The sequence below is a fragment of the Sus scrofa genome, chromosome 1 (genome assembly GCF_054392235.1).
Source record: "Sus scrofa isolate SSC_HxYL_T2T_F1_AM1 chromosome 1, Sscrofa_HxYL_maternal_Yorkshire_Landrace_v2.0, whole genome shotgun sequence".
Taxonomy (NCBI): Eukaryota; Metazoa; Chordata; class Mammalia; order Artiodactyla; family Suidae; genus Sus; species Sus scrofa.
In genome coordinates this window covers 78,774,205-78,799,207 of record NC_139383.1, presented here as the reverse complement: position 1 = coordinate 78,799,207, position 25,003 = coordinate 78,774,205, and the positions used below count along the sequence as shown (strand labels likewise).

At 36.1% G+C, this 25,003-nt stretch overlaps 1 protein-coding gene and 1 long non-coding RNA gene across 2 annotated transcripts in view; one reads left to right on the top strand and one right to left on the bottom strand.

Moving 5' to 3' along the window:
• The window catches only part of LOC146406163 (uncharacterized), a 1,231,956-nt gene that overhangs the window by 1,161,565 nt on the left and 45,388 nt on the right, over nucleotides 1-25,003 (top strand). The gene's annotated exons all lie outside the window — the stretch shown is intronic.
• The window catches only part of LOC102159376 (uncharacterized), a 63,176-nt gene continuing 60,144 nt past the window's right edge, over nucleotides 21,972-25,003 (bottom strand). Inside the window, exon 3 of the long non-coding RNA XR_300829.4 lies at nucleotides 21,972-23,249. This is a non-coding gene — a long non-coding RNA (uncharacterized LOC102159376). The remainder of the gene's footprint in view (nucleotides 23,250-25,003) is intronic.

Sequence of the window (25,003 nt, the reverse complement as noted above, 5' to 3'; positions counted from 1 at the left end):
TGATTGCTTGATCAGAGAGCAGTTGTATTTTTAATTTTCAACAATATTTTATTAGTTTCTCAACTATAACCCAGAAATGAATATTTAAAACATCTGTATTTAGGACACTAAAACTGTATCTTTCACAACCATTTTATTTTAAATCAAACCTTTATAACTTATGATTCAAAGCTGTTAAATTATGGAGATGATATTTATATTACTAAGTTTTAACTCTCAAGGTTGGGACATATTTTCATTGACTTTTTTTTTTTTTTTGCTTTTTAGGGCTGTACCCACAGCATATGGAAGTTCCCAGGCCAGGGCTTGAACTGGAGCTGAAGCTTCTGGGCTACACCACAGTCACAGCAATGCTGGATCCCCAACTAACTGAGCAAGGCCAGGGATCAAACCCACACCCCCATGGATACTAGTCAGATTCATTTCTACTGTGCCACAACAGGAACTCCCTTCACTGACTATTTTTTAAGAAAAAGATCTTTTCTGGATGTGGCAGGAATCATAAATCAAATGATGAAAAATATTCCAAACAAATTAATTATTGTTAGTATTTTTACTCACATGTATGATTCCTTATATATTATATTCAGCTTTGTAGTTTTATTTGATGATGAAATGCTAAAGCAATAGTTTATTCTTTATGGCAATGTACTGGCTAATAAAACAATGCAGTTCTGAAAACTTAGACTTGCATACAAAATGTAAGGACATAAGTTCAAAACAAGTAATTCTTCAAAAGGAGGGATACTGATGAATAATTTTACAGGTATATGCTTAATATTTCACATATAAATATTAGTCCTTTTTAGGCTTCTTTTAAAGCAGCACTGAAATTTGTTAAGATTAAATAGCCATATGAAATGCCTGACACAATTGGTTAAAGATTACGTTAGTAAGAGATGGTTGCAAATACTGGATAAATCTGTGCAAAAAAATTAAGCAATACTTTCTAATGACAACACAGCTACAGTATATAATGAATTATATGTCAAACTAAGTCATAGAACTAATAAATTATTTCAGTATTTATCAGTCTTTTGATAAATGCTCAGATACTGCTAACATGGCAGTTATTTTTAGTATAAGGTTAATCTGAACATGTGGGTACTCTGCAGGAAAATTTCCTTTCAGTTCATTGTTAATGAATACAGCTATATCTGAACTACATAAACTACAAAAAATTGCATTGTCAAATATTTTATTTTTTAATATTTTTAAATTAGAATATAGTTGATTTACAATGTTTTGCCAATTTATACTGTACAGCAAAGTGACTTATCCACACATATACACATTCTTTTTTTAATATTATTTTCCATCATGGTCTGTCCCAGGAGATTGAATATAGTTCCCTGTGCTGTACAGTTGGATCTTATTGCTTATCCACTCTAAATATAATAGTTTGCATATACTAATATCAAATTCCAAGTCCATGTCACTCCCACCTCACTCCCCCTTAGCAACCACAAGTCTTTTTTCCATATCTGTGAGTTTTGTTCTGTTTTGTAGATAGATGGGTTCATTGGTGCCATATTTTAGAGTCCACATATAAATAATATCATATGTAGTCTCTTTCTGACTTACCTCACTTACTATGAGCTGCTGCAAATAGTACTATTTTGTTCTTTTTATAGCTGAGTAGTATTCTATTGAGTGTATGCACCACAACTTCTTAAACCATTCATAGATAACTGTTAAGAAGCCAACAAAAAAACTGTTCAATCTGATAAACAATTTAAGCAAAGTAGCAGGATACAAGATTAATATTCAGTAATCAGCTGTATTTCTGTATACTAACAATGAAATATTAGAACAGGGATGTAAAAAATAATATCTTTTAAAATCTCACCAAAACAAAAACAATACCTAAGAACAAACCTGACCAAAGAGATAAAGGACTTATACACTGAGAACTATAAAACCTTTTTTGTGTGTATCTTTTTAGGGCCACACCTGTAGCACATAGAGGTTCTCAGGCTAGGGGTCAAATCAGAGCTGTGGCTGCTGGCCTACACCACAGCTACAGCAACACCAGATTTGAGCTACATCTTCAACCTACACCACAGCTCATGGCAACATGGGATTCTCAACCAACTGAGCGAGGCCAGGGATCGAACCCAAGTCCTCATGGATATAAGTCAGATTCGTTTCCACTGAGCCATGACAGCAACTCCCTATAAAACTTTTATAAAAGAAATCAATTAGGATTCATAAAAATGGAAATATATCCCATGCTCTTGGCTTGGAAGAATAACAATTGTTAAAATGGCCATACTACCCAAAGCAATCTACAGATTTAATGTGATTCCTATCAAATTACCCATAACATTTTCCACAGAACTAGAACAAACAATCCAAAAATTTATATGGATAAAAGACCCAGAATTGCCAAAGCAATCCTGAGGGGGACAAAAAAAAAAAAAAAAAAAATGGGACATAACTCTTCCAGATTTTGGGACAATATTACAAAGCTACAGAAATCAAAATGGTGTGGTATTGGTACAAAAACAAACATACAGATCAATGGAACAGAATAGAGGGCCCAAAAATAAACCCAGGCGCCTACAGTGAATTTATCTTCAACAAAGGAGGCAAGAATACAAAATGGGAAAAATATCTCTTCAGCAAGTGGCCCTGGAAAACTGGATAGCTGCCTTTAAATCAATGAAAGAATAAACTCTCACACCATGCACAAAAAATAAATTCAAAATGGCTTAAAGACTTAAGACAAGATACCATAAAACTCCTAGAAGAGAACACAGGCAAAATACTCTCTGACGTTAAACATACAAATGTGTGATTAGGTCAGTCTCTGAAGGTAATAGAAATAAAAACAAAAATAAACAAATGAGACCTAATCAAACTTATAAGCTTTTGCACAGGAAAGGAAACCATCAACAAAACACAAAGACAACCTACAGAATAGGAGAAAGTAGTTGCAAATGATGCACAAGGGCTTACTCTCCAAAATATACAAATGACTCATACAAATCAACAACAACAAAAAAACAACCCTATCAAAAACAATGGGTAGAACACTTAAATAGACATTTCTCCAAAGAAGACACATGGATGGCAAGTAGGCACATGATGTGCAACATTGCTAATTATTAGAGAAATGCAAATCGAAACTATAATGGAGTACCACCTCACCCTGTTTGGAATAGCCATCATTAATGAGTCTACAAATAACAATGCTGGAGACAGGTGAAGAAAAGGGAACACACCTTCACTGTTGGTGGGAATGTAAATTGATACAACCACAATGGAAAACAGAATGAAGGATCTTCAAAAAACTAAATATAGAACTACCACATGATCCAGCAATCCCACTCCTGGGCATATAAACAGACAAAACTCTCAAAAATACACATGCAGCCCTATGTTCAAAGAAGCACTATTCACAATATCCAGGGCATGGAAGCAACCTAAATGCCCATCAACAAATATTATTTTTCCACAGAGAAATAGAAATGTCTCTTCAGGTCTTTTGCCCATTTTTCAAATGCGTTGTTGGCTCTTTTGCTATTGAGTTGTATAAGTTGTTTGTATATTTTAGAGATTAAGCCCTTGTCAGTTTCATCATTTGAACCTATGTCCTACCATTCTGTAAGTTGTCTTTTTGGTTTCCTTTTGGTTTCCTTTGCTGTGCAAAAGCTTGTCAGTTTGATTAGTAAGATATACAGATGGCCAACAAGCACATGAAAAAATGCTCAACATAACAGATTATTAGAGAGATGCAAATAAAAACTACCATGAGATACCACCTCATACCAGTCAGAATGACCATCATTAATAAGTCCACAAATAACAAATGCTGGCAAGAGTGTGGAGAAAAGGGAACCCTCCTGCACTGTTGGTGGGAATGTAAGCTGGTACAACCACTATAGAGAACAGTATGGAGGTATCTTAGAAAATTATACATAGAACTACCATATGACCCAGCAATGCCACTCTTGGGCATATATCCAGGCAAAACTTCCCTTAAAAAGGACACATGCACCCGCATGTTCATTGCAGCACTATTCACAATAGCCAAGACATTCAAACAACCCAAATGTCCATCGACAGAGGATTGGATTAGGAAGATGTGATATATATACACAATGGAATACTACTCAGCCATAAAAAAAGAACAAAACAATGTCATTTGCAGCAACATGGATGGCACTAGAGACTCTCATTCTGAGTGAAATAAGTCAGAAAGAGAAAGACAAATATCATATGATATCACTTATATCTGGAATCTAATATATGGCACAAATGAAACTTTCCATAGAAAAGAAAAGCATGGACTTGGAGAACAGACTTGTGGTTGCCAAGTGAGAGGGGGAGGGAGTGGGATGGATTGGGAGCTTGGGGTTAATAGATGTGGACTATTGCCTTTGGAATGGATTAGCAATGAGATCCTGCTGTGTAGCAGTGGGAACTATGTCTAGTCACTTATGATGGAGCCCGATAATGACAGAAAAAAGAATGTATACATGTATGAGTAACTGGGTCACCATGCTGTACAGTAGGAAATTGACAGAACACTGTAAACCAGCTATAATGGAAATAAATAAGAATCATTATACAAAAAATATTATTTTTCATAGTAGCCTGTTCTGATGTCATAGTTGCAATGACAAGAAAATATTCTGTAGCAACAACCAGATTAAAGTTTGAATATAAATTGATGCAGGGGAGTTCCCGTCGTGGCGCAGTGGTTAACAAATCTGACTAGGAACCATGAGGTTGCGGGTTTGGTCCCTGCCCTTGCTCAGTGGGTTAACGATCTGGCGTTGCCGTGAGCTGTGGTGTAGGTTGCAGAGGCGGCTCGGATCCTGCATTGCTGTGGCTCTGGCGTAGGTCGGTGGCTACAGCTCCGATTCGACCCCTAGCCTGGGAACCTCCATATGCCGTGGGAGTGGCCCAAGAAATAGCAAAAAAGACAAATAAATAAGTAAATAAATAAATAAATTGATACAGTGCTTTCTTCATTTTGAGAAATTCTTATATGAAAATAATTCAGTAGGATTCAATGTGCCTAGTAGTGGAATAAAATGTATTAAGTAGATAAATGTATATTAATTTCAAGGTTTTTCTCTCTATAAAACTATTAGTCTAATAATCATAAACAATTGATATTATATCCTGAGAAATAATGATTATCAAGGGGAAAATATTTTGGAAATTAGAAAATAAGTTCTTAAGGTTTCTATAGGATGAGGAAAAAAACAGTTTGCTCTCGACATTTTAAAGATGAAGTGCTCGGCCAAACTGATTTATATGTCTATCTGGTATTTTAATGATCTTAATATTTCATATAAGAAGAAATCAAAATGTTTTTCAGTGACAAAAATCAAATGCAACATTTAGAACATAGGAAGAATGCTGTTTAGATTGTGATGATACATTACATTATTTAACAATTATCAGTGAAATAGGTGATGATCTTAAAATTGCACAACTGCACAAAACTATCATTTTATGAATTTGATATAACATTTGAAATTTGATTATCAAAGAGAAAATTAAAATCTTTAAGTCTAAGACACATCAAAATTAATTACAAAGCTAAGGATAAAAACTTTATGATACAAATAAAATAGTTAATGATATAGTGAGTATATCAAAATTTGTATCCTGAATACAGACTACATGTTCTTCTAAATGATATATACTATCTCTCTATCCACACATATACATCTACACACACACACACACACAACTTTAGCCACACAAAAAAATCTAGATCTAATATAGGAAAATGATTAAACTAGAAATAAAAACTGAATTTAATTAATTTTAAATAAATCAGTCTAAATTTAATTGAACTAGAAATTTAAACAAGTTAAAACAACATACCATCTTCAAATTTTTAGATATTCGGTTACTCCACTCTTGCACCCAAAAAGAAAATCAAGTGTTATCAAGATGGGATTAACATGGCAGAAGAGAGGGACTGGAGCTCAACTTCTTGCCCCAAAACAACAAAATTTACAACCAAATTCTGAACAATCTTCAACCAAATGGACCAGAAACTTTCAAAAAGATATCCCACTCCATAAGACAAATAGGAGGCCACATCAAGAGATAGGAGGGGCAATTATGTGATATAAGCAAGCCCATAACTCCTGGGTGGGAAGCCCCACAGACTGGAAACTTACTGGTTCTATTATTTGTAAAAGGTCACCACACCAAAAACCTATAAAAATGAAAAGACAGAGAACTACAACTCAGATGAGGGAGAAAGAAAAAAACCCAGAAAACCAGCTTAGTGATCAGGAGGTTTTCAACCTCCAGGAAAAAGACTTTAGACAGTTGATGCTGAAGATGATGTAAGACATTGGAAATAAACTGGAGGCAAAGATGGATAATTTACAGGAAACACTGAGCAAAGAGATACAAGATTTAAAACTTAAGCGAGAAGAGATGCAAAATATAATAACTGAAATAAAAAATTCACTAGAAGCAGGCAACAGCAGAATACAGGAGGCAGAAGAACAAATAAGTGACAGATTAGTGGACATCACAGATGTGGAACAGAAAAGAGAAAAAAAATTGAAAACAAATGAAGAGAATCTCAGAGAACTCTGGGACAATGTTAAATGCACCAATATCCATATTATAAGGGTGCCAGAAGAAGAAGAGAGAGAGAAGGGGACAGAAAAAATATTCGAAGAGATAATAGCCAAAATCTCTCCTAACATGGGAAAGGAACCACTCACTCAAATCCAGGAAGTACAACGAGTACCATATAAAATAAACCCAAGGAGGAATACACTGAGACACACATGAATCAACCTGACCAAAATTAAAGACAAAGAGAAAATCTTGAAAGCAGCTAGGGAAAAGAAACAAATAACATACAAGGGAACCCAGATAAGATTATCAGCAGATTTTTCAGCAGAAACTCTGCAGACCAGAAGGGAATGGCATGATATAATTAACATGGTGAAAGGATAAAACCTCCAACAAAGGTTACTTTACACAGCAAGGCTATCTTTCAGATTTGAAGGAGAAATAAAAAGCTTCGTAGATAAGCAAAAGCTAAGAGAATTCAGCACCACTAAACCAGCCTTACAACAAATACTAAAGGAACTTCTCTAGGCAGAAAAGAAAAGGCTACAACCAGAAACAAAAATACCACAAATGACAAGGCTCACCAGTAATGGTATAAATACAGTAAAGATACAAAATCACCCATGCACAATTATGCCACCAAAATCAGAAGTCATGAGAAGAGGAGGGTACAAGTGCAGGACACTGGAGATGCACTTGCAATTAAGAGACCAACAACTTAAAACAATCTCATGTTTATATAGACTCTTACATCAAAACTTCAGACTAACTGCAAACCAAAAATCTACAATTGATATACAAACAAATAAGAAAAGTCAACTCAAATGCAACACTAAAGATAGTCATCAAACCACAAGAGGAGGGGACAAGAGAAGAAGGAGAGAAAAAAGAGCAACAAAAACAAATCCAAAACAGTTAATAAAATAGCAATAAGACCATACATATCAATAATTACCTTAAATGTTAATGGACTAAATGCCCCAACCAAAAGACAAAGACAGGCTGAATGGATACAAAAACAAGACCCATATATATGCTGTCTTCAAGAAACCCTCTTCACTTCTGGGGACACATACAAATTCAAAGTGTGAGGATAGATGAAAATATTCCGAGCAAACAGGAATCAAAAGAAAGCGGGGGTAGCAATACTCATATCATACAAAACAGACTTTAAAATATTTTAAGAATATTTTAAGGGACAAGGAAGGTCGCTGCATAATGATCAAAGGATCAATCCAAGGAAAAGATGTAACAATTTTAAATATCTATGCACCCAACATAGGTTCACCACAATATATAAGGCAACTGCTAACGACCTTAAAAGGACAAATTGACAGTCACACAATAATAGTGGGGGACTTTAACACCCTACTTACACGTCAACAAGACAAAAAATCAATAAGGAAACCACAGGCCCTGAATGAAGCATTGGACCAGTTGGACTTAATAGATATTTATAGGACATTCCATCAAAAAGTAGCAGAATACACATTCTTCTCAAGTGCTCATGGAACATTCTCTAAGACTGATCACATCCTGGGCCAAAAATCAATCCTCGTTAACTTTAAGAAAATTGAAATCATATCAAGCATCTTTTCTGACCACAATGCTATATGACTGGAAATCAACAACAAGAAAAAAACTGCAAAAACACAAACACCTGGAGTCTTAACAACATGCTACTAAACAACCAATGGATCCCTGATGAAATCAAAGAGGAAATTAAAAAATACCTAGAAGCAAATAACAACAAAGATAATGACACTCCAAAACCTATGGAATGTTCAAAGAGGAAAGTTTATAGCAATACAAGCCCACCTCAGGAAACAAGAAAAAGCCCAAATAAACAAGCTAACTTTACATCTAAAACAGCTCGAGAGAGAAGAACAGACAAGACTTAAAGTTAGTAGAAGGAAAGAAATCATAAAGATCAGAGCAGAAATCAATGAAATAGAAACAAAGAAACCCATAGAAAAGATCAATAAAATGAAAAGCTGGTTCTTTGAAAAGATCAACAAAATGGATAAACCCTTAGCCAGACTTATCAAGAAATAGAGAGAGGACTCAAATCAATAAAATTAGAAATGAAAAAGGAGAACTAACAACAGACATCACAGAAATACAAAGGATCATAAGAGACTACTACTTGCAACTATATGCCAATAAAATGGAAAACCTAGAAGAAATGGACAAATTCTTAGAAAAGTACAATCTTGCAAGACTAAACCAGATGAAATAGAAAAGATGGAGCAATCACAAGAACTGAAATTGAAACTGTGATTAAAAAAACTTCCAACAAAGAGTTCAGAACCAAATGCCTTCACAGGCAAATTCTATCAAACATTTAGAGAAGAGCTAATACCAATCCTTCTGAAACTATTCCAAAAAATTGCAGAAGAAGGGACACTCCAAAACTCATTCTATGAGGCCACCATCACCCTGATACCAAAACCAAAGATACCACAAAAAAAGAAAACTACAGGCCAATTTCACTGAAGAACATAGATGCAAAAATCCTCAACAAAATACTAGCAAACAGCATCCAACAATACATTAAAAGGGTTGTACATCATGATCAAGTGGGATTTATCCCAGGGATGCAAGGATTCTTCAATATCCACAAATGCATCAGTGTGATACACCACATTAACAAACTGAAGAATAAAAACCATATGATTGTTGGGAGACATGTTTATACTGTATTTTCTTAGCCATATTTTCTATGCTACAAACTCCATCTTGTCCTTCTTTACCTTTATCCTATGTTCCTGCTTGAAAAACAGTCACAGTGCTGGCAAATGACTTAAGCCTAAGAACAAAGACCTAAAGGCATAAGTTATTCATGTGGTCAGCTGAATGAGGACATAATGAGTTGGTCTAGGCATGCTGGACCTGTGCAGATAGGCATGCTGTTTGCACACCATGATATGTCCTCTAAAGAATAAGAGAAAGTTGATCCTGATGGCCCAAAGGGATTTATGAAGGGTTGTTAGCAGGATTTGCATTAGCAAGGAGAACCAATGTGCAAATCTAGGCACGCCATTTGCAGAAGCACAATGGTGATACTCTACATGCTATGCACAGATAGCTGACACCAAGCTTCCTCAGTGCTAATGATTGTTAAACGCCTAAAGCTCAGAATAAAAGCTTAACTAGCTACTGGCTATGTGACTTTTAAAATAATAATAATAAAAAAACTATATCCTGCACCTATAGCCCCCTCCTCACTTGATGTAATCCTAAAGAGCACAATAAAAGCAGTGTGGTTTCTTGAGGTGACACTCTTGTTGCCTGGAACCTTGAGTCCCCCGGTTCCCACCTTTAATTAAAACAAATGCCTCTGTCTCTTGTTTTATGTTAACTTTTTCCTTAAGTTCCACAGCACCCATTCTTCAGCCCTCACCTGCTGAGCTGGTCTCAGGATATGATCCTCTTAAAAGATGCAGAAAAATACTTTGACAAAATCCAACACCCATTTCTGATAAAAAAACCCTTCAGAAAGTGGGCATAACAGGAACCTCATTAACTCAACATAAAAAGGCCATATATGACAAACCCACAGCGAACATCGTTCTCAATGGTGAAAGGCTGAAAGAATTCCAGCTGAGATCAGGAACAAGACAAGAATGTCTGCTCTCGCCACTACTATTCAACATAGTTTTGGAAGTCCCACCCACAGCAATAAATAAATAAATAAATAAAAGTAATCCAAGTTGGAAAGGAAGAAGTAAAACTATCCCTATCAGATGACATGCTAATATAACTAGAGAATCCTAAAGACTCTACCAGAAAACTGTTAGAGCTCATCCATGCATTTGGCAAAGTCACAGCATACAAAATTAATACACAGAAATTGATGGCATTCCTATAAACTAACAATTAAAGATCAGAAAGAGAAATTAGGGAAGCAATCCAGTTTACCATTTCATCCAAAAGAATAAAATACCTAGGAGTAAACCTACCTAAAGAGACAAAAGACCTATACTCTGAAAACTACAAGACACTGATGAAAGAAATCAAAGATGACACAAATGGATGGAAAGACATATCATGCTGTTGGATGGGAAGAGTCAATATTATCAAAACAAATATACTACCCAAGGTTATCTACAGAGTCAATGCAATCCCTATCAGATTACCAAGGACATTTTTCACAGAACTCAAAAAAAATTTTAAAGTTTGTTTGCAAGCACAAAAGGCCCAGAATAGCCAAAGACATCCTGAGGAAAAAAAATGGAGCTGGAGCAATCAGGCTCCTGGACTTCAGACTATAATACAAAGCAACAATCATCACCATATGGCACTGGCACAAAGACAGAAATATCGATCAGGGGAACAGGATAGAAACCCTAGAATTAAACCCACACACCTAGAGCCAACTCGTCTATAACAAAGGAGGCAAGAACATACAATGAAGAAAAGACAGCCCCTTCAATAATTGGTGCTGGGAAAACTGGACAGCCACATGGAAAAGAATGAAATTAGAATACTCCCTAATACCATACACAAAAATATACTCCAAATGGATTAAAGACCAGACACTATAAAACTCTTAGAGGAAAACATAGGTCAAACACACTCCAACATAAATGACAACATCTTCCCAGATCCACCTCTTAGAGTAATGACAATAAAAACAAAAATAAACAATTGGGACTTAATTAAACTTAAAAGTTTCTACACAGCAAAGGAAACCCTAAACAAAATGAAAAGACAGCCCACGGAATGGGAGAAAATATTTGCAAATGAATCAGCTGACAAGGGATTCATCTCCAAAATTTATAAGTACCTCCTACCACTCAATACCAAAAAAACCACCCCATCAAAAAATGGGCAGAAGATCTAAACAGACAATTCTCCAAAGAAGACATACGGATGGCCAAAAAAACACATGAAAAGCTGTTCAACATCACTCATTATTAGAGAAATGCAAATCAAAACCACAATGAGGTACCACCTTACACCAGCCAGAATGGCCATCATCAAAAAAAGTCTACAAACAATAAGTGCTGGAGTAGATGTGGAGAGAAAGGAACCCTATTACACTGTTGGTGGGATTGTACATTGGTGCAACCACTATGGAAAAACAGTATGGAGATTCCTCAGAAAACTAAATATAGAATTACCAATTGATCCAGCAATCCCAGTCCTGGGCATCTATCCAGAGAAAACCATGACTCGAAAAGACACATGGACTCCAATGTTCACTGCAGCACTATTTGCAATAGCCAAGACATGGAAACAACCTAAATGTCCATTGACAGAGGAATGGATCAAGATGTGGTACATATACACAATGGAATATTACTCAGCCATTAAAAGGCACAAAATACCATTAGCAACGTGGATGGACCTAGAAATTATCATACTAAGTGAAGTCAGTCAGACAATTAGACACCAACATCAAATGTTATCACTGACACATGGGATCTGAAAAAAAGATTCAATGAACTTCTTTTCAGAACAGATACTGACTCACAGACTTTGAAAAACTTACATTTCCAAAGGAGATAGTGGGGGGATACGCTGGGGGTATGGGATGGAAACCCTATAAAATTGGGTTGTGATGATCATTGTACAACTATAAATGTAATAAATTCATTAATTAAAACAAAAGACCTAAATAGACAGTTCTCCAAAGACGATATACAGACGACCAATAGGCACATGAAAATATGCTCAACACTGCTTATTAGAGAAATGAGAATCAAAACTACCGTAAGGTACCACCTCACATCAGTCAGAATGGCCATCATTAATAAGTGCACAAATAACAAATGCTGGTAAAGGTGTGGAGAAAAGGGAACCCCTGTACATTGTTGATGGGAATGTAAATTGGTACAACCACTATGGAGAACAGTATGGAGGTTCCACAGAAAACTCAACGTAGAACTACCATATGACCTAGCAATCCCACTCCTGGGCATATATCCAGACAAACTACAATTCTAAAACCCTATGTTCATAGCAGCACTATTCGCCAGAGCCAAGACATGGATGCAATCTAAATGTCCATCAACAGGTGAATGATTAAGATAATTTGGTATGTAAAGAACAAAATAATGCCATTTGCAGCAACTTGGTGGATGAAACTAGAGACTCTCCTAAATGAAGTAATTCAGAAAGAGAAAGACAAATACTACTTATATGATATGATATCACTTATATCTGGAATCTAATATATGGAACAAATGAACCTTTCCACAGAAAAGAAAACCATGGACATGGAGAACAGATTTGTGGTTGCCAAGGGGAAGGAATTGGAGGAGGGAGTGGGATGGACTGGGAATTTGGGGTTAATAGGTGCAAACTATTGCCTTTGGAATGGATAAGCAAGGAGATCCTGCTGTATATAGCACTGGGAACTATATCTAGTCACTTATGGTGGAGCAGGATAATGTGAGAAAAAAAATGTATATGTGTACATGTGACTGGGTCACCTTGCTGTACAGTAGAAATATGACAGAACACTATAAACCAGCTATAACGGAAAAAATAAAAGTCATTATAAAGTTAAAAAAAAAAGAAAATCAAAAGCATTTCTGGAAAAATATGATCATGAGAATCCAACCTAAAGGAATTCATGCCATAAAGCCAAAGTAGTGGTCAAAAAATTAAAGCCCAGTTCATAATATTTTTCTTAACAGTTATTAATATAATACAGAATGAAAATAATGAATTTATAATTTAACTCAATAAGCTAAAAATATATAAACAAGGTACTCTGGAAGAAGAACGAGAAACTAAATAGTTAATAATACAAATTAATCAATTAAAAACAAAAAATTAAAAATAACTCATCAAGGATCTAAATCTTCGAGAGATAAAAATAAAATGTTAGCTAGACTAATCATGCAAATAATGCAGGTAATTTCAAATACACAAAATAAGAAAAAATAGCTACAAACGCTAAAGAATTTATAAGAATATATTAAACTACTTTTTCACAAATCATCAATTGTGAAAAACTAGATGTAATAGATGAGTTCCCATGACTATAAACGCCCAAATTTAAAGACACGCAGAGGAGATGTTTGAAATGGACCAATGATCAAGTAGCAGCCACCATGTTATTTAAACTGTTACATATCACAGAAAAAAGACGGATAACGTTCATTTTTGAGGGGCCCAGTTTAAATTTATATAAAAGCCCCAAAAAGAAAAAAGAAAACTACAGAGCTGTCTTACTTATTGAATACAGATGCAAAAGTCTGAAATGAAATATTAACAAATAGGATCTATCAGCATATTGAAAGAATACTACACAATGACTAAGTGGATTCATAACCAGGTTGGCCAACAATAGTTAATTTCCACAAAAATCTTTTAATATTTACCATTTATTTGTTCAAGTAAAAGATTTCATGTTTGATCATTTTTTAAAAACCAAGGTCCCTTTTTTGGAAAAAAAATTATAGAATAGGAAGTGGCATACATAGAAAATTCTTTAATGCAAATTCTTATCATTTTGTACAAATTTTGTTAGAGGTTAACATTACAATTTAGTTTCAAGATTAACAGAGTATTCAAGACTAGCCTATGACTGAATTTGAGGAGTAATTAACATAGCGCAGAGATGAACACAAAGATGTTAGGTTTGAAAAAGGCTGAGAACATCACTTGTATCAAGGATAGTTGCATATCGCTAGGTAGAAACAGAGTTGCTTTTATTGTGTGAAAGTTCAGTTTCTAAGAAGGGTGAGGATAGATGAAATGTAGTTGAAGAGGTAGACTGTGCCAATGGTAGGTATTTATCTCCTAGCTTCACCCATCCTTCTCTATTGGCTTTGCCATACTGGATCTGGGCTCTGCAAACCACCTTTCTACCTTGCCAACTGGCACCAATGTCAGGCTCTGCCAACAAGGGGGGTTAACAGGGGAAAGGAAGGCTTGGAAGACTAAGGAGAAACTTTCATCTCCTCTTTGTGAACTGTGGGCTCCCAGTCTCAGGTTCAGGTGTGCATCACCACAGCAATCCTTTTTGACCAATAGTAGGTCATTCCCAGAGCAGCATTTTAATTCAGTGTGCAATTTTAACAACACTCCCAGAAGCCAGTCTTACACAGCCAAGCAGTGCCCTCTTCCCAGTTGTCTAAGCTTCAGCTCTAAAGAGTCTTCCCTCTAGGCATCTAACTTAGTATTTTCAACCTGTTACACTTTTTCCCTTAACCCTAAGAAGCAGATGCTTCCTGCAGTGCTCTCTATGACCATCTCCATTTTCCTCTTACCCTCTTATTTACACAGCTTACAAACATATGACTACTTATAAACTACAGTATTTTCTTCAAATAACTGACATAATTCCCATCTCTGAGCTGGATCATGTTTGATTCATTGTACAAACATATAATTAAAAAGAAAATAATAACGCCATTTGCAGCAACATGGATGGAACTAGAAACTATCATGCTAAGTGAAGTAAGTCAGAAAGAGAAAGACAAATACTGTATGATATCACTTATATCTGAAACCTAATATATGGCCCAAATGAACCTGCCTGCTGAAAAGAAACAAACTCATGGACATGGAGAACAGACTTGCTGTTTGCCAAAGGGGAGGAGAGGAAGGGGGATGGACTGGGAGTTTGGGGTTAGTAGATGCAAACTATTGAATTTGGAGGGTTTAAAGCAATGAGATCCTCCTGTATAGCACAGGGAAATATATCTAGTCACTTGTGGTGGAACATGATAGAGGAAGTGAGAAAAAGAATTTGTGTGTGTGTATGTGTGTGTGTATACATATACATATATATATATATACACATATATATGACTGGGTCACTTTACTGTACAGCAGAAAATGACAGATTATAAGTCAACTATAATAGAAAAAAATCTTAAAAAGAAAGCAATGTTTAAGTGCAATACTAATCATAGTGATCATGAAGACATACTGGGCTATTGCCACATACCCACGTTTTTCTAATCTCATTATATTCAGATATGACTGCCTTAGGAACAAGTTCAGAATTTATCCTGTACCAACTGAAGATTCCCCTAATAGACTTAGAAAAAAAGGGGGGGGGGAATGAACATATTTATTCTTTAAAAGGATTTTTTTCTTTTTTTAAGTATATTAATTTTAGGAAAGAAATACTGGGGATATTAAGATCAAAAGTTGACAATGATCAGTCATCTGAATAATAATGAAGCACTAACCAAGGGTGATGAAGATCTAGCCAGGAAAGGAGGCAAGGGCCTTAATGAGAAACATTTCATAACTATCATGGAGCCTAAGAGCTGACACAACATGGTAGGAAAGAGGATGTACCAAAAGATGACTCTGACACTCTTAGATGGTGGTGTTGGCAAAGAGGATGCTAATACCAATAACCAATGTTGACAAAAAGGGCTTTTAAGAGAGGGGAATAAGGAATTGCTAGGCTACTAGTCCTCTCATGAGGATTAATCTGCCTAGCCATCTCACCTGGACCACAGGCCACAGGGAAAGACCTTTTTTTTTTAGGGCCATACATGCGGCATATGGATGTTCCCAGACTAGGGGTTAAATCAGAGCTGCAGCTGCCAGTCTGCACCTCAGCCACAGCAATGCCAGATCCAAGCTGCATCTGCAACCACAGCTCAAGGCAATGACAGATCCTTAACCCACTGAGCAAGGCCAGGGATAGAACCTACATCCTCATGGATACTAGTTGGGTTCGTTACTCCTGAGCCACACAGAAAACTCCCCGACTTCATTCTTTAACCCTGGCTTCCCAACCTATCACCTGAGTAGCTCCAGTGTATTCCCAGGTATAAGAGTTCAAGTATGGCTACTGTATTCCACTGAATCACTGCTTATATTTTGTAAGGCATCCCATTAGCATATTAAGAAAAATAAAGCTTAAAGTTAAAATAAAACAGCCTTTTCTAGATTTTTTTTATTAAAGTATAGTTGATTTACAATGTTCTGTCATTTTCTGCTGTACAGCAAAATGACCCAGTCATACATGTATATACATTTTTTTCTCATATTATCTTCCATCATGAACTATTACATGTGCTTGGATATAGTTCCCTATGCTGTACAGCAGGATTTCATTGCTTATCTACTCTAAATGTAATAGTTTGCATCTACTAACCCCAAACTCCCAGTCCCTCCCACTCCCCTCAACCTCGGCAACCACAAGTCTGCTCTCCATGATTGTGAGTCCATTTCTGTTCTGTAGATAGGTTCATCTATGCCATATTTTAGATTGCACATATAAGTAAAACAGATTTTTAAAGTCACATTGACTATAAAATACATCCTTATTTCAGAGGTGAAATATTGGGAATACATTTAAAAAAATGACTTTTGTAAAGGGACTACTTCCCTAGGAAACTGCCTCAAGTCACGTTACACAGACAATTGGAACTTCACAGCTTAACTATATTTTAACGGCATTTCTAAAAAATCTATTCTTCAGAAATAAGAATGAAATAATTTGAGATATTGGCCTAAAATTAGTCATATAATGGTTCAAACAGATGCTTGTGGGTTGAAGTACTATTTTGTATACATAAAAATACTATTTTGTATTTATAAAAATGTATAAAGTCCACAAGTTTGAAAATTTTTATCAAATTAAGGCAAAATATAAATGAAAATCTGGCAAAACACTCAGAATTTTCTCTGTAACATACTAAAATAATCAACAAAACAAAAAAATGAACCAAAATCTTTACTAGGAGATTTAGGGAAATATCTCTTAAACAGCAGGGATTTTATTTTGAATTGATTTATAGAATAAAACATGTCCACTGATAAACTGGAAAATCACTGGCTTACTACGATTAGAAAATTGATGCACTGATTTAGATGATATGATTATCACAGCTCAACACACTATGGACCATAAAATATGCTTTTTTTTTTTGGTCTTTTTGCCTTTTCTAGGGCCACTCCTGGAACATATGGAGATTCCCAGGCTAGGGGTCGAATCAGAACTATAGCCACTGGCCTATGCCAGAGCCACAGCAACATGGGATCTAAGTTGCATCTGCCACCTACACCACAGCTCATGGCAACACCGGATCCTTAACCCACTGAGTGAGGCCAAGGACCAAACCTGCAACCTCATGGTTCCTAGTCAGATTCATTAACCACTGAGCCACGACAGAACTTTTTGTTTGTTTGTTTGTTTGTTTTCTTTTTAGGGCCACGCCTGAGGTATATGGAAGTTTCCAGGGTAGGGGTCGAATCGGAGCTGTAGCTGCAGGCCCACACCACAGCAACACACCAGATCTGAGCTACATCTGCGACCTCTACTGCAGCTTAAGTTAACACCAAATACTTATCCCCACTGACCAATGCCAGGGATGGAACCCACAACCTCATGGAGACGATGTTGTGTTCTTAACACACTGAGCCACAAAGGGAACTCTAAACCATGCCTGCTTTTGTGAATAATTTTACTGGAACATATCCATGCTTATTCATTTAACTAGTCTATGGCTACTTTTGCACAACACTACAGAACTGACTAGTTGTCAGAGAGACTGTAAAGCTTAAGGTGTTTACTATCTGACCTTTTAGAAAAAACATTTCTGGACCCTCGTCTAGATTTGGTTTTTAAATTCTCCTGATCAATATTGCTTAATCAAAAAAATTAAAATAACACGAATTTAAAACTAAATTGAAGGAACATTATAAATCAACTATACTTTAATAAAAGTATTTATATATAACTAAGTCATATTTATAAAACTATATATAGGAGTTCCTGTCGTGGCTCAGTGGTTAATGAATCCGACTGGGAACAATGAGGTTGCAGGGTAGATCCCTGGCCTTGCTCAGTGGGTGAAGGATCCAGCATTGCTGTGAGCTGTGGTGTAGGTTGCAGACATGGCTCAGATCCTGCATTGCTGTGGCTCTGGCAGAGGCTGGCAGCTACAGCTCCGATTTGACCCCTAGCCTGGGAACCTCCATATGCTGCAGGAGCGGCCTAAGAAACGGCAGAAAGACCACAAAAAAAAAAAAAAAAAAAAACTATATATAAAAAGATCATGATCTTTTGTATTTATACATTTTCCTTTTATTTACTTACATGTACTAAATAACAGACTTGTATACATATGAGGTAAATACATATGTATATATTTGGTTTTTACTTCAGTCATAATTGTCATTGTCATCATCACTGCCAGCATCACCATATCATGACACAAGAAGTTGGACTCTCTGACTTTTAAAGTCCCTGGCAAGCCCCCTAAGATTCTACTGTGTGTGGACTGACTTCAATACACAGGGCTATGCAGGAGTTCATGAACATACAAAAATTTAAAATCTATTGTCTGTGCCCTGCAAAGCTTTTCATCTAGTTTGAAACACAAAATACACATTTAAAAAATAAACAGTGATACAGGGCAACCACACTAAGTGACAGGAATATTGCAAGAGCAGGAATAGATCACCACGAGCTGAAATTCTGAAAGAAATTCTTAGCACAGGTGTTAGCTGGTGTAGGTTTTGAAGAACCCTAGGACTTAAACAGGCAAAACCAAACACTAAAAGATTCAAGCAGTGGGCGTAGCAGAGAAGCAAAAATATACACATTACTTATCAAAAATAAGCAAAATGAAAATACATTGGTATTGCTTCTGAATATTCTTTCTTTTAAACATCTCATTTAAAATTTCAAACACACATATAATTGCAGAGAAACTGGCACTCAGAATAAAGACTGCCTAGGCCACAGAGCTAGTAAGAGCAGAAAGATGTTTTAAGCCCACCACTGCTGACCGCAAGGTTCTATATATTAAATGAGACCAAGATTTATTGAAAGAATAGTTTCAAAAAGAGGAGTAATATGAAATGGGTTTGGAAAGGTAATAACATTTGGGGCAGACTCTGGGAATCTACAGTTTATACAGCAGTGATGGGGAGACAGTTAACCATCCTGGAAGTGTATAACGTGACCTTTAGAGAGAGATGGAGAAACAGACCTGGAGCAGGCCACCACTGGAGAGAGCACAGTCCTGTCTTTGAAAATCCTGACATCCAAATGGAGACTTTGTGAAAGAAAAATGAGTCTTCACAATCATTCTTTAAGAAAAATTCTTGTTTGGTAAACTTGTGCCAATACAATGATTCCTTAACACAATGAAGAGACCATATAATATTCTGTCTGCTTTGGAAAGCTGTCTGCTTTGGAAAGCTGTCCCACTCATTTCAGTTTATTTTTTAGGATTTTAATTTTTTTCAATTATAGTAGAGTTAGTGTTCTGTCAATTTCTACTGTACAGCAAGGTGACCCAGTGATACACACACACACGTGTGTGTGTGTGTGTGTGTGTTCTTTTTCTCACATTATCCTCCATCAAGTTCCATCACAAGTGACTGGATATAGTTCCCTGTGCTATACTGCAGGATCTCATTGCTAATCTACTCCAATGCAATGATTTACATCTAATAACCCCATCCTCCTTCTTCCTCCTCCCCCTTGGCAACCACAAGTCTGTTGTCCAAGTCCATGAGTTTCTTTTCTGTAGATAAGTTCATTTGTGCCATATATTAGATGCCAGATATAAATATCATATGGTATCTGTCTTTCTCTGACTTATTTCACTTATTTGGTTTGTTCTTACAGGTCCCATGGGTATGTTTATCACTTCCTCAAGCCCCATCCTGAAAAGATCCTTTCAGATTCTGTCAGCCTTTTATGGGGATAATTCATGTGGAGGTGATAAAGATCTGATGCCAGGCCCTGCATTTTTCCCCTGACTCATCCTATTCCAGTATCTGGGACCACTTGACTTGTTACTAGAATCAAGCCTCATGATAAGAATTTAAAGAAACAGCTAGCTCAGCCACTCAGAACCTCAGAAAACATGTGTCATGCTGCTGGTTTTCCTCTGATCTTCCACTTCAGTTGTAGTCGCTGCTTCCTTATTTATTTATTTAGTTCTGTTAAAACCCTAGCATGATAATCTGCCTGAATTCATTTAACTAGGCTGCCAAGCCCCATGCTCTGGCCTTTGCAAGGGTTAGCACCCAGACCTTGTACTTGCCCTGGTCGTGGGAGCACCACAATATGCTGTCAGGTCTTCTTAGTGCTAAGATACTGAAGCTCTGGTCTCAGCCCCACCCCTGGGTAAACTGCCAGCATGTTCTATAATGTCATCTCTACTGAACTTTTACTCTAAATTTATTCGTGACTGCTTGTACTAGTCAGCTTTTCCTACATACTTACGTATAACAAACAAACCCAAACTTTGACATTTACTTCTCCTTCATGTGTCTCGGGGTTTGGCTGCAGTGGGTCTGCCCCAGGCTATGAGCTGGGTACAGGAGTGTTCCAGGTATCTTCTCATTCCATGACTTGGGAAAAGAGTAGCTCCTATCTGTGCTGTGATGATGTCTTGGCAGAAATTCAAGAAAAGGGAACAGCAGCCCCAACTGCCTTACGATACCAAGTTTAGGATATCAATCCTGTATCTTCCATTTGTCAGAGCAAGTCACAAGACCACGCCAAAAGCCCGTGGGTGAGGAAGTACACTCTGTGCACAGGAAACCCTACTGGGGGCAGAGAACAAAGGAGAATGTGGACAAGTAGTGCAATCAAGCACAATGCACATCAGCTAGCTGAGTTTGCTAGAGGAGGAGGATGATCTGATAGTGAAACATTAGAAATTCTCGATACTTTGCTTTGTACATGGTCTAAAAAGCTTCACTTTTTCAAAAATGGTTTGCAAATAAGATTCAGTGGAAGATATACCATTCCATCTTCCCTGATGGTCTTTCCACAGGACTTTGTTGAATATGAATTTAAGTCCAAATTTGTAGGGAGTATTAACAAAACAGTAATGTGGCTGTGTATTTGTGTGTGTGTGTGTGTGTGTGTGAGTGTGTGTGTGTGTGTGTGTGTGAGAGAGAGAGAGAGAGAGAGAATGGTTAGAATTCTGCCCCAGTCCAGTGCATTAGCTGTTACTTAGTTACACAGATCAGTGTTTCCTGGTTCAGTATACATTTCTATAATAGAAAAGCGTAAATACAGAAAGGTAAATATCACTAGGATATTATATGTTTTTTTTTTTTGTGATAACAGGCTACTTTCTCTTCCACTCATTTACTTTTAATTAAACTCCTTTTTTAAAAACTTAGCTTGATCCTAAGAAATCAACCCAGCAGCAATTTGCACCAAGATGGAGCCCCTTTGCATTTTGTGGGTTTTTTTAAATTCTTTTTGTGTGCTGAGGATATTAGGGAAAAATAGTTAATAAATAATGTCAAACAAATTCATAGAAGTAGAACCCAAAAGAAATGTTAGAGTTTACCAAATGACAGCAAGTTCCCCTCCCCACAACTAGTTACCACTATCTCTTTTGCCCTGGAACAGAGTTCATATCCTTTAAGTTAGTGGAGACATTCTATAATCTGCCAGCATTTAGTTCTTAGTAAATAAAACCAAAGAGAAAAATATAAAAGGAAATACATATTTTAAACAAAGACACATGTTCACATGGTTAGCAGGCTTTTTTGTTTTCGCACAATCCAGGTGTTGGAGAGGATCTTTTTTGAAAGCAAAGGACAAAGACTTAAGCATATCTGTGTAAACTCAGGTATTTTCAAAATTCCCATCAGAAAATTTTTGCTAGAAAGATTTGTTCCAGAAAAATATTTGATGGACAAGGAAAATATATTTATCCAAAGACACAAAGTTAGGATCTCAGGATATAAAGCTTAACCTCTGAAAGAGAATTAAAACCAAGGGAAACTTTTCACACAGGGTGAAAATTAAACCAATAATTGGTTTTGTGGAAGTGTTATCATCCAACTTCCCACAATAGATGGTATAGCTTAGTGTAGGCTTGTTCTGATGAAAGAGCTAATATTTTTGGTCTCTTACTTGCTAAAAGAGAAAGATCTTTTATTCAAATTTAATTTAGCTGCAAGAAATGCTCATATTTAAGAACACACACACATACTGGAAAGATAATTAGCTCTTTGGATTTTGCCAAATTCACAGGGAACAAATTTCTTAAATAATGATTACTATTATTTTCCAGAAACAAATGAAGCACTTAAATTCTCCTTACGTGGAGTTGCAAGATTATATGATAGATTTCATAATTAAAAACAAGCACATAAATAACCCATAATTGTTCAAAAGTTATTATGTGTCCTTTTATTTATAAGATACCATTTGAATTTACATTTGAAACTTTTAAGAAGAATAGAACACTTTGCCTTCCATCTCCAAAATCAGTAAATTTAGTAAAATGGCTACACCATCTATTAATATGGCAAATTAGAGATGCATAGTTAGGGAAGACTGATGAACATTAAAGTACTTAAAAAGTCACATGTAATAACAATATTGCTATTGCCATCCCAAATTTTTGTTACTGGATGATATGTTGTTTTTTTTTTTTTCAGATCACTTTTAATCCTTACAGTAATCCAACACATAAATGTTCTTACACCCATTTTATAGATGGGAAAGCTAAAAATAAATGTTTCCCCCATCTTTTAAGTGATGGGTGCTGGACTCAAATCCTATGTTCTTTCTATGACACAATAAAATCCATAAATGGGTAAATTACTCATTCCTTAATCTAATTCAGAAGATATTAGCTGGAAGATTGCTGTGACAATTTAACAGGTATTTCTGAGTATTTCCCTCTCTGAAGTGCCCATTAAATGTCCTTTCCACAGTAGTGCCATCTGTGAGGTCTTCTGTCTCAGGTTTAGGTGTTAACCTTGAAAAATGAAAAAAAAAAAAAAAAAAACCTGTAAAGCACCACATAAAATACAGTAACAGTTGCAGTTTTATCAACCCTCCCCAGTTTTGAGAAGATGCTATATGTCAGTGTCAACCGTTAATCCTATTAATTAAAAACAAGAAGCATCTACCATATTTCATTTAAGATCATATCAAGTGTACATGTTGCCTTTACATTACCTAGTCTATAAATAAAATGTGAAGATGTTTATATTGACTTGTTTCCATAGTGATGAAAGAGTCTTCCCTTGAGTTGTCAAGGCGATATGCAGTAGCCTAGCAAATTGGATGAGCACAGGAGCCATTTGTCAAGTAATAGGCTTAAGAAAAGTCAGAATACTCCAGTAAGAGATGATCTACCTATAAATAGAGCCATGAATCTCAGATTGTGAGCACTTTAGTTTTAATGACATGCCAGCATCATTTTTTCGTGTGTGAAATAAATGTGAAGCCATATTGAGAAAGGCTAAGGTACTGTGCACATCCAGGTAACCAAGTTATATTTATATTAATGGTGAGTTTTTTTTTTTCCTGGATAGCCAAGTTTTCTTATAGAGAAGCAGTCACAATTTTCCAGGTCTGAGGATTTGTTGGCAAAAATGAAATGTTAAACAAATTTGCTATCTTCAAGGGGGTTTACGTTGAAATCAATCAACTCCTTAATTATGAAAATTTAGAGAAATGATTCCTTGGATGGTCAGGGGAAATGCTGACAAAACAAAATGTGTTATCTCTTTCTTGATAGACGTGAAAAATAACAATGCACAATTCAGCTTTGTATTTGTTGGTACATAGATGTCTGTTATAACTACTAGGGTAGTTGGGACCTGCCAAGAAAAAATTAAAAAAAAAAAAAAACCCTACAACTGGGAGTTCCCTGTGGTCTAGTGGTTAGAATTTGGCACTTGCACTGCTATGGCCCAGGTTTGATCCCCGGTCTGGGAACAGATCCCACATCAAGCCACTGCATGCTGTGGCCAAAAACAAAAAAACATAACAAAAATATTCTGAAAACTTAAAAAAAAAAAAAACCTGCAACAGTAAGAAAAACACATCCCCTCCCTTGAGTTCCAATGTTTTCATTAACAAATTGAAACTCTCAGGTCAGAAAAAAACAAGAATACCTATTTTTTTTCAAAAGCAATGAATATAGCAACTTAGTCCTGGTTGAATATAAGGGAATAGATGAGAAGTCACCATTTTTAAACAGGTGTTTAAGGGAAGATATCTGCAGTTCATGTGAAAAGATGAACAGCAGAGTAAAATTACTCAACTATAGGCAGCAGGAATTCTCATCGTAGCTCAGTGGTAAATGAACTCAACTAGTATCCATGAGGATGCAGATTTCAGCCCTGGCCTTGCTCAATGGGTTCAGGATCTGGCATTGCCATGAGTTGTGATGTAGGTCCCGATGAGACTCAAATCCCACATTGCTGTGGCATAGGCCAGCAGCTGCAGCTCTGATTCAACCCCTAGCCTGGGAATTTCCATAGGCTGCAGATGCAGCCTTTAAAAAAAAAAAAAAAAAAAAAACCTCTAGGCAGCAATGGACTGTCTCTGTCCAGCTAAGAGTAAAACATCAAAAAACTAATAAAAAAAAATTTTAAAAAAAGGAAAGAAAGAAAGAAGAAAGAAAATTCGAAAGACAACCCCTAAACAACTATACTAACTAGAACTTTTCTTAAGATTATAAGGGGAGGAAAGCCTCAAGTCATAAAGCCTTTTCTTAAA